Source organism: Sorex fumeus, unplaced genomic scaffold (assembly GCF_029834395.1).
Source record: "Sorex fumeus unplaced genomic scaffold, SorFum_2.1 ptg000030l, whole genome shotgun sequence".
Taxonomy (NCBI): domain Eukaryota; kingdom Metazoa; phylum Chordata; class Mammalia; order Eulipotyphla; family Soricidae; genus Sorex; species Sorex fumeus.
Window position 1 is genome coordinate 1,528,590 of NW_026606087.1, and position 12,858 is coordinate 1,541,447.

At 36.9% G+C, this 12,858-nt stretch overlaps 1 protein-coding gene across 7 annotated transcripts in view; it reads left to right on the forward strand.

Moving 5' to 3' along the window:
• Positions 1 to 12,858, forward strand: part of SOX6 (SRY-box transcription factor 6) — a 662,237-nt gene that overhangs the window by 626,152 nt on the left and 23,227 nt on the right. The gene's annotated exons all lie outside the window — the stretch shown is intronic.

Sequence of the window (12,858 nt, forward strand, 5' to 3'; positions counted from 1 at the left end):
CCCTTCCTCCAATCCTTCGTTCCCGGTGGAATAAGAAGACTGATACATGGCTCATTCAAGGCAGCAGATGCAAGCTGTAGTATAATCAGAGTGGTATTTATATGCTACAATAACTTATATGTTGGACTGTAAAGATCATTACTATTTGAGGCCCACCTAAATACAGTAATTTTATACTGAAACTAGATTTTCATAATTAGAAGGAGGAGAATAGCCATCACATTTATAATTCCAACTAAGAAATCTGACAAGTACTCTTTTCACTTCTCTTTGGATATGTTAAATGATAGTAGGTGACTTCTTGAGAACTGTATTCCAACTCAGTTGATTCTTTTTTTCTTAGCTTTTATTTTTTATGTTTTTATTTTTATTTTTTTTAATGTCGCAGCACTGCTATTTATTCAGCCATCGATTAAGCTGATTGAAGCAGGGATGAACTCCACATTACTTTTTTTATTTTAATTTTTAAAATTTTTCATAAAGTTGTTCATAATAATTGTTTACATTCAGTATTTCAACACCAATTCCACCACCATTGCACCTTCCTACCACCATTACGTTGAATCTTCCAACCACCATCCCAGCCTGTGTCTTAGGAAAATGCTAAATAATTTATTTTGTATTGTTTGCCATGAATAGTATGAGTGTCACTCAGCTGCCAAAGTGGCCACAAACTCCTAGAATTCTGAAATTTCTTAATATTTGGGGTCTGGAGGTATCTCTGTGGTGTGCTGCTCTCTTCTGAGATTCATTTGTGAGGCTATGAATTGTGGCCATTAATGTGCTTAAATGGCGCCCTGGGAGAGTTCTTGGGCGTGACTGCCAGGAAACCAAAAGTGCAGGGAGATGGGGGAATCGCCCATCCCCGAGTCCATGAAGCCTTCAGTTTTCAGTTACTGGTCCCGCATACCCAAGTTTTTTAGCAGATTCATTCTCATTCTTGGGAAGCTCTGGATGAGCCTGTGAAGGTTCACTGTAAGCATGGTGGCAATTGGGTTCTGGAGGTTTGCAGCTGCCAGGGTTCATTTTGGGCAGGTGAAGGGACACACCTACCCCCTCTGTATGCCCCAGTGAAATCAGCCTGACACGGGGTGAGGAGACATCTCTGTGGCATGCTGCTCTCCTTCGAGATTCATTTGTGAGTCTTGGAATTATGGCCATTAATCCAATTAAATGTCCTGCTTTTTGTCTCTTTTGAGATTTATTTATGAGTCTCAAAGCAAGGCTGATAAATGAGCTTGTATAGCTGAGCCAGAGATGGTTTGTGGGTGTGATTCCCACGCTATTAGCCATTTAATTTCTTGGGAAACTTGGTCCCAAGTTGTTGGGGTCTAGCCAAAAGCAGAGTGGCAGTTTGGGGGTACCAGGAAGCCTGAAGGCACCATCAGGCTGCTGATGCACTCACCCCGTAGGTACAACTTGACATGCTGGGTGGTATCATACCATCCTCAGTTGGTTCTTAGTTACTTATTGCCAAAATTTGTCTGTTTCCTTCTAACTTCTATCCATTGGTTCTAGTCTGATCTCTAACTTTATTCTCTTCGACTGACTAAAGACTAGTCTGACTCTATTTCTAATAAAAGTCAAACTTACTATTTTTCTTACATGGCATAATTTCAAATATTTGCATAAGTATTATGAGATTGAAATCCTAATTGGTTTGGCCTTAAGCTAGTTACCTTCTTTCCTTAAACTTTATCATCTAGAAGTGAGGAATGTGGTATAGGTGATTTCTTGTTGACAATTTTAAATTCTTTTATGCCATATAACTAAAGGCATTCCATTTAAATTATCTGGAATAGAGCAGGTATCAATTTAGAGTCACACTCTCTTTTAAACTAGTGAAGACATTGTAGAAATTCAGAAACATCCTTGCATGAGATATTTTTGCACAAGAAGTTATTTAAGAATATATTCTTATTCTTAATATTAGAATATATTTCAGTGACAATGAACAAGAAGTTATACATATAAAAAATTAAGAGAAATCTGAAGTGAACACAAAGCAGCTTTTCTGTGGGCCTCTATGCCTAGCTTTCCATAGGTGCCAAAACAGTGTTTCCAGGTGTCTACGAGAAGTAAATAAGTCAGACAGTTACTATGGAACCCATAGATTATGTTTTGAGGTGAGCATGGGTAGTGAAGGAGGCCTAGAACATAAGACTGAGTAATAGCCACACAAGCTGGGAGATAAACAAAGTTCACAAAGCCCTTGGCTCCAGACTAACTCTGTTGTACGAGTATCACAAAAATGTATTTTACTGTGGATATAAACGGTTTTAGAGGATCCTGTGCACCGGTTTATATCAGCACTATATATAAAGTGCAGCTCTCTTAAACAAGCAAATAAAGTTCTCTTAAAGAAATATATTTGTTATGTCTTAAAAGCTCCCCAAATAACTTTTAATGTTGGTAGAAAACAATTTCCATTGAACTCTCCAAGTGATAGATATTCTCGATGATGGGGCAAGAGTGTGAAATGTCAAAATTCTTGTATAACTCCATCCCTAATACTCCATAAAGGGAACTTAGTTTAGTTCTCAGTTACTTAAGCTAGAAAACCCAATCAAAGATCTTGCCTCCTTGTGAGAAATCTAACCCTGCCCAGTAGCTGGTTTCTTATTGGACTGCCTTCTCTACAGAGGTGTCAATAGCTAGAGATATATAATCAAAACACACATACACACATAAATACTATCTGCATTTATGACAAATTATCCTCTACCCTGGGGGAAAATGCTTGTCTCTGCCTGTATTGGATTATACAGAAGTACTTCCCCTACTTGCTCCAGCAACTGATTGACAAAGATTAATACCATCTACCATAGAAATTCAACCCGAGTAGACAGCGTATGTTTCCAGAGTAGTACTTTTATCGTCATATAAATTGACTCATGAGTATAAACCCCAGATGATACAGGTCTTTCTGCCTTGTTGGAACTGATGGTAGATTTTGAGGTGTAGACCTTGTCTAGTTTCTTTACCCAGAATCTGCTTCTTGGTGGCAAGAATCGACCCTCTGCCTGCATGCTGTAAAACTCAGTCACCCTTATATTGATGGGAGTTAAAACAGAATCAGAACAGTTTGACTGCTCTTTAGATTCTCTCCGCTTGATATTAGAATTGGATTTGAGACCAACCTGTTTCCTGATTTTCCTTTCCTTCTTTTCAAGTTCTGCTCACTGTTCTTCTAATTTGTTCCCCCCAATTGGAAACCACCTAACTCTTCCCAATTTCTACTACTGGCACTACTTCCTTTAACTATGGTATTATCTTTGAATAGCCTCCTGATTCTAGGCTTTTGTCTAATTTTGTTTCTTTTTGTATGCCACTGCTTGCACCTGCTACTTTCTGTCTATTTTCATAGTTTAGGGTGATTCTCTTTAGACACAATTGCCAGTGCCAGTAGCCACATCTTGTCAATCAGGATATATCTGCACTCAGAGTCCCCCAGGCTTCAGTCTCACTCATATATACCATGTTATAATTTGTTTATTAGCTCTTCTGTGCACAATCCTGCTGTGGACATGAAGGGATTTTTTTTAAGATGTACAATATTATATTCCTTAAGAGCTAGTAGTTTAATAGTACTGTAGTACTGTCCTCCCGATGTTCATCGATTTTCTTGAGCAGGCACCAGTAACGTCTCCATTGTGAAACTTGTTGTTACTGTTTTTGGCATATTGAATACATCGTGGGTAGCTTGCCAGGCTTTGCTATTCAGGCGAGATACTCTCAGTAGCTTGCCCGGCTTTCCGAGAGGGGCAGAGGAATCGAACCCAGGTCGGCTCGTGCAAGCAAATGTCCTACATGCTGTGCTATCACTCCAGCCCCTGTGCTATTGCTCCAGTAGTGTAATATAGAGTATAAAAAATATAGAAAGCAAAGTAATCTATGGTATTATGTTTTCAAGTACAACCATCATAGAGAAACATAAAATCAGTGTTATGTAGAGAAGGACGCTACTGGGGCTTGTAGACAGGAATGGTTTTGGAGTATGGATGTATGAGGGAAGATAAGCCTAGGTTTAGATAAGCAAAGGAAGAAGTACTTTAAGTTGAGGGAATAATTCAAATGGACAAATAAACTATTAAAGCACATAGACATGCATCAGAATGTTCCAGAAGGGAAGAATTATCTTTCTCACCTCTGTGTTTTCCACTGAGACCAATACAAAGCCTTTCACATACACTCAGTAAAAACTGGTTTCCATATTGTAGAGGGTCTTGAATACCTGGTTTTCACATATCTATATAGACGCACCTTCATGACCAAAAGGAAAAAAAAATCACTTCAGGCTGCTTCAGCATTTTACCTCTGATATTCAATTCTACATGAGGACAAAATGCAAGAGGATAATCACTGTTTCATGCTAGAAGGAGATAAAACTACACTTTAGAGAAAGAAAATATTTTTCTCTAGGTTACTTAGAAATGATCAAATCTACTATTCAAACCAATATATTTAGCTTCATAGCTTCTGAGCCATACTGACTCTGTTTCTCTCGAGAAGTGATTATGTTGATTCCTTTTGTTGGAGTATCTTTTTCCTGTGTTGGTTTTTATTTTAAAATATTGAGAAATGGAAAATTTTATAGGTTTTCTAAAATTTAATTTTCAAACCACACAAATATTAGGTATCTTTCAAATTACTTCCACCATCATTTTGGGCAAAGACAATTTTGGTGGACCATAAAATTGAGTAAATAGCCCAGATACTTGAACCATGTCCTTCTAGTACTATTTTCATATCCTTAATCTTAAAAAAAACTGTTAATTTTTATTGAATCTCTGATCTATGTCTCTCATTCTATAAAAAGGAAGATTCTCAGGAACAAATGAAATGAAGATGAGGCCAATTAAATTAATTTCGTTAGCAGTTTTTAAAGCTGAGACTGGATGCCAATGGAACAATTCAGTTAACCATTTCAGAAAATCATTTTTATGGCAAGTGTGAAACTTTGGAGGTAGTTACATTTGAGGTCATTGTGATTTTTCCATATACTGAAAATTGGATAATTTAACTTTTCAGACTTCAGAGTTTTCTCGTGCAGAATATAGTCTTTAATATTGTCTAAGTTAAAACCCTCTAATTCTATGGTTATGGTTTGTTCATTTCATAATAATTTTGCTATCTTGGGAAAAATCATATGCTTGTTTGAATACTACTTCAGCTATCTGCCTTTACACGTACCATAGTGCCTAATTTCATAACTTTGAGTCATGGCACCCCCCAAATTTATGGGGTTTTATGTTTTTATAAAAATTCACTTGAAAATACAATTCTTTATGATTTACTATCACTAAATGTTTGATTTGTACACCTACTTTTTGTATCTATAAATTATAGTGTTGTCTAAAAATTTCTTGAAGAAGTGGTTTGCAAGTAAAAAGTTTAAGAAACCTTACCCTAAAGAAGGAATTCAGATTTCAAAATTGTACAGCATGGGTAGTCAATTAAAAGAAAAAAACTAAAGGGCCAGTACAATAGCACAGCAGGGAGAGTGCTTGCCAAAGCAGGCTCTATTCCTGGTCTCATCCCTTATGTTCCCCTGAGCACTGCCAGAGTAATACCTGAGTGCAGAGCCAGGAGTAATCCCTAAGCATTGCTGGTGTTGTCCAAAAACCAAAATAAATAAATAAATAAAAGATATATTAGAACAATTAGTCTTTGAGTTTTAAACAGCAATGGATACATTTTCTCATCAATATCACTATTACATTAAAGAGGACTCAAGTGAGATAAGGCACGTATCAGCATACAGGAAATAAGAGAGAAAACACAGATGGTATCACTCATATTTGGTACTTAAAATAACTGGGCAAGGGTATACAATGTTTTAAAGTGAGGGGGGAGAAGCCCTAACCAACCTTGGTCCCAGAGTATAAGGAGGGAGAAGAAAAGAAAGAGTCGGAAGAGGGTGGGGACAGGTAGGGGAGGACAAGATTCAGATGATAAGCAACAGGGGCCAGGTCAGGGAAGTCAGGACAATGGTGATGTGTGTTAAGGAATGAGAGAGCCAAATATCCAAACCACAGAGTCAACAGCACTGAACTCAAGAGACCTGAACTTTAGCAACCAATCTTAGGTGTCTGTCAAGAGAGCATGCTGGAGAGGTGAGGGTTGGGGGGAGATATGGGAGGGAACCTGGGAAACTTGGTGGAGGGTAGTTGACACTGGTGATGGGATAAGTGCTGCAATATTGTTTCTCTAAAACTCAACTATGAATAGCTTTGTAAATCACAGTGCTTTAATAAAATATGTTCGGGGGGAAGAATGGAATTATACAAAAATCTATTTTCAAATACTCCTAGATACTAATACAGCATGTGGAGATCTGAGTATCATTCTAAGCTCACTAATGAAGACACACACTGTTCTGAGCTATAGCATATGAGTACTTACTTTATGTCTACCTGTTTACTAGACCTTGGGGATAGAGTTACACTAAGACAGTATAATCTCCACTTATTTTATGGTACATGGTCTAGTGAAGAAGATAGATGAATACAAGGAGTAATTTGGACAGAATAAAATAAATATCAAAGTTGAATTAGGCAGAGTGCTACAGAAATCTAAAATACTTAATCTAACTGACTATTAGTTAAAGATAATCTAGAGAAGTTGATCAAATATGAGCAATGGCAAAATGAACAGAAAATCTATTGAAAGGGAAAGAATAACTCTTAGTAGGAAACAGAATGCCAGGTAGAGACCATAAGTTTAGCAGTCTAAAGCTAAAAAGTTTTGAGTATCCCATAGATGGGACTGGTTACATAGGTAGAAAGCCAGATTGTGGAGGGCCTTGTATAGCATGCTAAGGAGTCTGGATTTCTTAGTTTAAATATTACAAAATCATTGAAGTCTTCTGAATGGAACAGCATCCTCTTAAAATCACATTTGCAACCGATTACTGTGACTGAAATTATGAAAAAATATGTAAGTGGGGACTGAGGACTCAAATCCAGAGGAATATCAGTTGGAAGGTTAACACTTAAAATTGTCAAAACAGACACCTAGTAAAAAACAAGCAAATGAATTAGTATTGTTTTTGTTAAGTAAATCCAAGACTTGTTTCCTCTTAGTTTGTACTTAATTTTATGTAGAGTCTATGGTAGAGTCTACTGAATTGGATGAAGCTAGGAGTTGCCAAGCAACATGAATTATTCAGTCTATTAGTTTTTCACAAGTCTCTGTATCCTCTAAGGAGATGTACTTGAATCTACGCCTGGTTCCCCTCCCCTAAAATCTTAAGAACCCAGAACCTATTGTCTTATTTTATCCGAAACGGTCTCAGACTCGGTGTTAAATGATTACATTTTTTGCATCTACAAGACAGCTGTAAACTCTTCTTTAGTGCATGCAAATGGAAAATAGATAATCAATAGAACATTTCATGATCTCTGCTAATCTCAGGCCATTAAAATGAAAAATTGCATGTTATCAAGTAGCCCTTGTATACTATAGTTGAAATAAGGTAAAGTCTTCTACTTAGCTATCTATGGAAAGCAAGAATAACTTGAGTTAAGGGGGACAAAGTAAACATGGGCACCAAAACTGAAAGCAAGAAACCCTTGAGAGTACAGACCGGTATATCACTGGTTAGAATTTCCTTCATTTTGCAAAGCCACGAGCCACATGCATCAGCTCACCACAAAGTCATTAAGCCTTTTTAAGCTCAGATGAAAAACATTAACAAATACCACAAAGGGCTTTAGTGTAGCCCCTTTGTTCATTCACATATGGCACTTTATAACTCCTGCGCCACTCTGGTTGTGTGTTTGTTTAAGCTGCCTCCATAAGGCTGGGCCTGAAAGAACAAAAGCCATCTTGAGCAATCCTAAGCAGGAAATGGGCTAATCTAAACATGGTTTGTGACACTTTAAGTAGAATAGAAAGAGGAGGGATTGATTAGTCATTAATGTCCAATTGGCTCCATATGGATGCTGCAATAATAAAGATTTTTTTTTTTCAGAGCAGTAGCACAGTTATTGAATTAGAGGTTTATGTTTCCTCAGAGTTGACCTTAGGGAATTCCCTTTGGTTCTTCTTGTTGATTTTTTAAAGAGACTGGAGTTTCCAAGTGGAAGAGTGAGAGAGACAGAGACAGAGACAGAGAGAAAGAGAGAGAGAGGGAGAGAGAGGGAGAGAGAAGGGGGGAGAAGGAGAGGAAGAGGGGGAGGAGGAGGGAGGAAGAAGCCTTATCCATGGCAACATGGAACCTGTCCTGCAACCAAGGAATATAATGGTGTGGCATCGTTTTAATCCCTGTTGTCATTTCACTCAGTGTTTTCCTCCCTCCTTTTATACCTTTGTGGGGCAGTAGTTTTGCCTATTAGATAATGGAATGAAATTTATAATTGCTTATGGGCTCTTCTGATACACATAGCTGTGCAGGAAAATGACATGCTTAACAAGGAGAAATGTTCCAGCCAAGGAAGGTGGACTTTGAAATTCCAAATTATTTCAGACTGCCAATAAGCTCTTGGGGTAACTTTAATGTAGAAATACATTAGACTGAAAATCAAGAGATCTATGTCCATCTCTGCACCTTCTGAGCAGTATTGTAGCAACTGGTTATTTCAGAGAACATTACTATAAACTGAATCTTGGTGTGCTCATCTATTAAGCAGAACAAATATATCTATGCTTCTACCCATTTCTCAGAACTAGAATGAAAATAAAGATAATGTACTTAGTGAATACTACAAATGTGATAGAATATAGTTAAGTTGTTTAGTACCCCCAAAGTTCATTCCTATTCTGAAAACTAACATCAGGTCTAATCTAGTAAAAAGGATCAATATTCTACTGTTTCTATTTTAATTGATTTTCCATTTGGTTTAGAATATCATGGAATTTAAACTTCATATCTCTCTTCATCCCACCCACCACCAAAGTTCCAGTACCTTCCAACCACAAAAAAAGATCCTTCCGTTCATTCCTTCCACCACATCCCTTTTCCCTCTGGTAGCTACCATAGTTTTCACGGAATCTAGTTTGGTTACCACATTATTTGCTTTAGTTATTAATATTTCACATGTGTGTGAAACTCTGGTAATTGGTTTTCACTTATTTATTTTACTTAGCACGATCATTTCCTACTCCATATATTTTTGTCCCAAAAGGCACATCTTATTTTTTTTAATGACAGAGTAATAATCCATTTAATATATAACAGTGCTCCTTGGCTTTTTTATATTCACAGTGCTTTTCACCTGAGAAATGTGGCCCAGGTGAGCACTTTCAGAAACATCTCTGATCCATTGAATGATTGATTTTTGAATTAATGTTTTGTCATTGTATGTTCAAAAGCATTTTGCTGCTGCCAATTTTTGTGCCCTCCATATGAAATTATGCAACTTCATATGGAGTCATGACCCACAGTTAATCAGTCACCCTAAATGCCAGCTATTTAGATTTATTTCATGCTTTGACGCTTGTGTCAAAGTCACAATAGTGACTATTCAGCTGTGAATGATTTTGCTGTGAACATAGAGGTGTATATAATCTTTCAAATGAGTATATTCATATCCTTTAGATAAATGTCTGAGTGGTATTATTGGATCATAAAGAATTATCATCTTTAAGGAAACTCTTTATGGTTTTACATACAGATTGCGTGAATTTCTATTCCAGCATTGTGCCTAGACTTTCTTTTGCTCCACATCCTTGCCAATCCTTGCTATTTCCAATTTTTTTGGTTATACCATTTTCATCTGTGTGGTTATACCATTTTCATCTTTCCCTATGATATCTTATTGTGGTTTTTAATTACATTTTCCCAACAACAAGTGATGTTGGGAGGTAAATTCCTCTTTAAAAAGTTACTTTGATGCTCTAAATAAATGTGCTTCCAAAGGGCCCAGTGGAATGTTTTATGTCTATACAAAAGATGTCTGCAACTACATATTTATTCCTGTTTGCCTACCTACCTAGTTTATTCAATAAATTTGTTGGGATAGATAAATTAAGTAATTGAGAGAAAATAGGTTATCAGTTCTTAGTGAGATAACAGAAACCAAACATGGAAACAGAGAAAGAATAACTTATATATGGACTTTCCCTATATTGCACAAATAAAGAATTAATACTTTAATCAAAATATCACAGGTAATTCATCTTTTGGTCTGCACCATTGGTTCCTATTTTTTCACCAAATTTAGAAGAACTCTGCATTCATATTTTATATTTGCCATCTTCAAATTATTGCACAGATCAGTAAGTCAATGTTGCTAATCTATGTAGCTAATTTTTTATAAAAGACAGGGAGAGCTTACCATAATCTTTACCCCAGCATCTCTTCTCAGAGGATGAACACATCACTTCCCTAATGATTAAGCCTCTTCTCATCCATGGCATGTGTTTTCCTGCCAAGTAAACCACCAGGACAGACAAAAACTAATTTTTTTAAGCAAGAAGAAATCAAACTTGGATTCCAAAACAGACTTTTGTAAAGAAAGTGAGTTCACATTCTGTTAATAAGTGAGAATGCCAAGTTTGTAGAATTTACATAATCACAGACGGACAGCTGTCCATCATTTCTGCACCAAAGATTTACTTAGATTAGGTGGGATAAACATGATGAAAGAAATCTTACTGATATTGTCTTAAAACTCTTCTTTCTTTTCTTTATTTTTCATACTCCTTTTTTAATTTCTTCATTGCTCAACACTTTGTTTAGGATATACTCATTTTCATATTTGCTATAGACCCAAATAAGGGATTATCAAATATGTCATGCAACTTCCTGCTGGACAGAACCAACAAGAAATACTGTGATACTCCAGCATTTCAATAATCCATTTGCTCGAGCGGGCCCAGTAACGTCTCCATTGGAGACTTTGTTGTTACTGTGTTTGGCATATCGAATACTCTCGGTAGCTTGCCGGGCTCTCCGAGCGATAGCACAGCGGGTAGGGCGTTCGCCTTACAAGCGGCCAACATGGCCGACCTGAGTTCGATTCCTCCGCCCCTCTCGGGGAGCCCGGCAAGCTACCGAGAGTGTTGGATATGCCAGACACAGTAACAACAAAGTCTCCAATGGAGACGTTACTGGGCCCGCTCGAGCAAATCAACGATCAACGGGAGGGCCTTTAGGGCTGGAGCGATAGCACAGCGGGTAGGGCGTTCGCCTTACAATAATCCATATTTATGAAAATATACATAATATTACTTTTATGATTTTATATACTTTTTCCTTTACCTGCAGAAGAATGTTAGATTACAGTTTGAAAGTAGACATCCCTTACCTTGTTCATCTTTGTGGAAAGTATTCAGTAGTTTAATTTTTTTTTTAATCAAGTGTGATGTTCTTAAGGTTTTTCTTAAGTGTCCTAAATTGGTCTAGAGAGATAGAACAGTAAGTAAAGAGCTTGCCTTAAATGCAGCTGACCTGGGTTTGATCTCCAGCACTGCTTATGGTGTCCTGGACACAGCCAGGAGTGATTCCTGAGCATAGCTGAATGTACCCGTCACCAAAGAAGTCACTGTCACTGTCCTCCCGTTGTTCATCAATTTGCTCCAGTGGGCCCAGTAGCGTCTCCATTGTGAGACTTCTTGTTACTGTATTTGGCATATTGAATATTCTCGTAGCTTGCCAGGCTCTCCAAGAAGGGCAGAGGAATCTAACCCGGCTCGGTTGGGCTGGCTGCAGGCAAGGCAAACGCCCTACCGCCTTGCGCGCAGCCACCCCGGCCATCACCAAAGAAAATTTCCTTTATTTTACTGAGGCAGTTTCTTTCTCTTACTAGTTTCTTGAGTTTTTCACTTGATCATGAATGGATTTTCAATGTTATCAAAATCATTTTGTGAATGAATCAACTGTGATAATTATGGCTACCTTTATTTTGCTAATATAGTAAATTGCACTGCCTAATTTTAAATGTAAAGTAAATGTCACATTTGTGTGATAATCCCAACTTGAAATCATGATTTAAAAAATTCATTTTTCATATTGCTATGTTTCATTTGCTATTTTTTAAAGAATTTTTCATTTACTTTCATCTCAGAATGCTACGTAACTCAGAAAATGAATTGAAGAAGTGATTTTTCTTTCATTACTTTTTAGTTTATATTGCTTTATTATTGGTCATTCCTTCAATGGTTGAAAGTACGTTCCAGAAAAATCATTTTAAAATAGAGTTTTCTTTGTGGCAAAAGTTTGGGCTGTAAATATAATTCATTAATTCATCTGAGATAAGTCAGTGTTGTGAGCCAGGAGATAGCACAGGGCTGGAGTGCAAGATTTGCTTTTGGAGTCCCAGAATTAGATATCTGGCACTGAATGATACCCAAGCACTGCAGGAGATAATCCTGGTATCTCCTAATACCTCTATGCATATGCTGCCCTGAATCACCAGGTCTGAGCTTTGACCCTTTAGACTTAATTAAAAAATTAGACTGAATATTTCTGGGTGTGTACCCTGGCACCCCAAGAACATTGCTTGTAAACTGTCTCCCACCAAAATAAAAAAATATCCAAATTTTATGTTTGTTGTTAAATGAATTTTAGTAGTTTGTGTCTTTCAAGGAACTTGTTAATGTACTCTGTTATTAAGTTTATTGGAATTAAATTATTCACAACATTCATACTATCCTTTTAACGTAAGTAGTCCTCTATAGTGAAAATCGCTTCTGTCAATACAAATATTACCATTTTTGTTCTCTCTTTGTGGGCTGTCTTTCCTAGTGGCTTATCAATTTTATTGATATTTTAAATACTCAGCTCTGGCTTTGTAAATTTTTTTCAATTTTACTATCTCAGCTTTTCTGAAAATTCCCAATTTAAATTGTATTTTTTAATCCATTTATATTTAGTGAGATGATTGCATTTTTATATACTAATGTCTTATGATT